The sequence below is a fragment of the Bison bison genome, unplaced genomic scaffold (assembly GCF_000754665.1).
Source record: "Bison bison bison isolate TAMUID 2011002044 unplaced genomic scaffold, Bison_UMD1.0 scf7180017864538, whole genome shotgun sequence".
NCBI classification, from domain to species: Eukaryota; Metazoa; Chordata; class Mammalia; order Artiodactyla; family Bovidae; genus Bison; species Bison bison.
In genome coordinates, this window is record NW_011495086.1 from 5,379,942 (window position 1) to 5,383,587 (window position 3,646).

Here is a 3,646-nt window from a genome sequence, read left to right on the forward strand (position 1 = left end):
CTTTCAGTAGCTTTCCATAACACCTTCTCGATAAAATCCACAATTCATACCACGGTCTACACATAACGGTGATCAAGTTAACTCTTCCCTACCCACGTTTTTGGGTTACTCTTCTCACTGCACTCCATTCTTGTCTTCCTTTTCTTTCAGCACAAAGAATTTATTTTCACCATACTGCCACTACATACTAAATACATTCATGTTGTTATTTTAGTCACTCAGATATGTCTGACTCTTTTGTGACCCCGTGGACTGTAGCCCACCAGGATCCACTGCCCATGGGATTCTCCAAGCAAGAATACTGGAGTGGTTAATAATTCCTTCTCCAGGGGATCTTCCCAACCCAGGGATCAAACGTACATCTGCTTGGCAGATGGATTTTTACCACTGAGCCACCTGGAGAGGCCAAATACATATACACATGAATATGTAAAATCTCTTCTGGAAAATTTTATCCATTCTTATGATTTGAAATATCACCAACATATTATTTCTAAACTTTTATTTCTATCAGATGCCTCTCTTTTAATATCTAGATTACAGTATTCAATTTCTTAATAAATATGAAATTATTTTTGCTAAGGAATTATATTAAATTTCTATACCATGGGTTATGTGATCTTCATGATCTGTCATTTGCTTCTAATTATGCTTACCCCTGAAGGAGGGCATGGCAATCCACTCCAGTATTCTTGCCTGGAAAATCCTATGGACAGAGAAGCTTAGCAGGCTATAGTCCATGGGGTTGCAGAGTTGGACACAACTAAAGTGACTTAGCACATGTGCTAAGTAGTATCATCCCTTAGCTCACAATTTCCTTCCTTCAGCCTCATAGAAATCCTTGATGATGCTCTGCATATGAGAACCAGCATCTTAAATAAGTCTAATAATAGTTGTGTCTCTTGTGCATGGCTTAATTCAACTTAATTGCATTTATAGAAAATATTTGAATCACCAAAACACACAGGGCTGCTTTTGAAATTTCTCAGTGTCACTGTGAGGGAAGAGGAGAAATCAAGCAAGTGCTAGTGTGGATCACCACCAGGTTTCAACTGAAGCAAGTCGACTATATTTTTGTTGTATATATTGGAGCTAAGCATTTACCTCTGCTGATATAAACATGTATATGTGTGTATATGTGAGCTTTTCTCATAATCCATAGCTCATCTATATTATATGTGTTTTGTATTGAAATATTTGTATTTAAAGAATTTTTTTGAATTATAATAATTGTATTTTCTCTATTTAGATATAAAAATTGGATATTTCTATAACTTCTTGTTATTTGGAGAGAAAAATACTGAATTTAACTTGGATATTTCTTTCTAAAAGTATATTCAATGTAAGTCAACTGTTTGAAAAATGTGCAAAAATATGAATGGGCAATTCACAAAAAAAATTTTCCAAATGGCAAATAAGCATATGAAAATGTTTCCACCATCACTGAATCATCAGGAAAATGCAGATCAAAAACACAAAAAGATATCACTACAAAACAACAAAAGTAGCTGATACTAAAATTAAAATAATAGTCAATATCAGTATTAGGAAATACATAAATAACTGGAACTCACATACATGGTTAATAGGAGTGTAAAGTGGTAAACAAAAAATCACTTTAAAAATGTTTGATGGTATATATCTCAAAACTAACCTAAGCCTACCCTATGACCCAGTAATTCTATTCCTAGTATAAACTCAAGGAGAAAAAAGTACATATGTGCTCAAACAGCACATATATAAAAAATTCATAGAATTTTTATTTAAAATTGACAAAACTGAAAATCACCAAAATGTCCAATAACATTAGACTTTAGTATGTATATTTTTTATGTAATTAAATAACTAATTACTACATACCAGTAAAACAAGCTATTTTGGGCTGTCATTTTCTTCTTCAGGGGATCTTCCTGACCCAGGGATCAAACCCAGGTCTCCTGCATTTGCAGAAAGATTCTTTAAGTCTCTGAGCTATAGGGAAGTCCCCATTTATAGATGGAACAACATATTTGCTAATAAAACATTTCTAGATGAAATCGTTAAGTAAAAAGTGTCAAACAGAAAAGCCATTATTTCATTTATATGAATTTTTAAAAAACTGAGAAATAAACAGTCAGAATAATGGTTATATTGGGTTGAGGTATGTGTGCAAAGACTAACTGGAAATGACCACATGGTGTGCTTCAAAGTGTTAGCAACACTATGCAATAATCTGGAGAATGATTACTTGAGTTTATGACTATGTAGCAATCATCAAAATTTTCGTGAGGATTTGGGTGCTTTATTGTATTTAGGGACATCTTAATAATAGTAAATATGCACAGAAACACTCTTTTTAATTTTTTTTAAATTTTATTTTATTTTTAAACTTTACAATATTGTATTGGTTTTGCCATATATCAACATGAATCTGCCACAGGTAGACACGTGTTCCCCATCCTGAACCCTCCTCCCTCTTCCCTCCCCATACCATCCCTCTGAGTCGTCCCAGTGCACCAGCCCCAAGCATCCAGTATCGTGAATCGAACCTGGACTGGCGACTTGTTTCATATATGATATTATATATGTTTCAATGCCATTCTCCCAAATCATCCCACCCTCAAATCATTGGTATCATTAGTTCTTTTTGTGTTACACAATTTTACACTATTTACTACTGAAATCCCTGGGGCTTTCAGTTAATTACCAAAGGTACATGAATTTTTATTACTTTGTTATTCATGATAGTATGATTTAGCTAGTCCATATTTTAAAACTAATTTGATATGGAAATATTTCTCTGGAAACAATTATCACCAAGAGATGAATTATATTTCTAAATGTATCTCATAACACCTTATAACAAAATCTCCGGAAGTATAAGCTCAAATTTATTCAAGATAAAGCAAATTAAAAATGAGGAAGAAATAAAACAATAAATTGAGTATGGAGAGTAATCATATTTGATAAAAGAGCAAGAGACACAATGTCCAATATTCTCTTAACTTGTCCCACAAGCACAGTGATTTTTGGATCAACAAGAAAAAGATACTGATTAAATAAAATTTTGAAGATCATTTATCACTTACATATTTAGAAGAACAGTGAAAGTTCATAAAGTCCCAGAAACTGAAAGAGTACCCAGATTCTTTAAAGAAAGTCAACTCTCCTGGTCTGAAAACAAAAAACACACAACATTAATCTATCTTGACTGATTTAATTTCTATAATAAAGTTGTCAAGAAAGTAACTGGCTGAACATGAGAATGGGGAGGAAAGAAATGGAAATTTCAAATGAATAAAGAAGGTGGGATGACCCAGAGGGATGGTATGGGGAGGGAGGAGGGAGGAGGGTTCAGGATGGGGAACACATGTATACCTGTGGCAGATTCATTTTGATATTTGGCAAAACTAATACAATTATGTAAAGTTTAAAAATAAAATAAAAAAAAAAAAAGAAGGTGTGCTAGAGCTGTGCAGAGAGGAGATGACATGAAAATACTGGATAATTGCTGGGCAATGTTATATGTGCAGCTGAAATGTATAAAATTGCATTAGACATATAAAAAGACACAGTTTATGGGTAGCCATTCATTTATAAATACATGGATATTTTAGTACATAAGAGGACTAATTTATGATGAGTATTTGATGTGCCTGCCAAAAAA